Consider the following 306-nt stretch of genomic DNA (forward strand, 5'->3'; position numbering starts at 1 on the left):
CACACACACACACACACACACACACACACACACACACACACACACACTTTCTTCTTCCTCACTTCTTTGCCTTCCTGCCCAGAAAACTGAATTTCTCCCCCATTAGTCCACCGTATCTGTCAGACCTGAGACAGTGGGTGCGTGCCTCCTCAGGACTGCCTTCTTCTATCTTGTCCCTCTCCAAAAAAAAGAAACCTGCATCCCATATCACCATGTAGAATTTTACAGTCAAAGTCTTTTCATCTAATTCTGGCTATCTTTCCCCAGAGTGGGTTGGTTTGTTTCCAAGAGATAGGGGATGGAACT

Source organism: Psammomys obesus, unplaced genomic scaffold, assembly GCF_907164565.1.
Source record: "Psammomys obesus unplaced genomic scaffold, mPsaObe1.curated_primary_1811, whole genome shotgun sequence".
In the NCBI taxonomy this organism is placed as follows: Eukaryota; Metazoa; Chordata; class Mammalia; order Rodentia; family Muridae; genus Psammomys; species Psammomys obesus.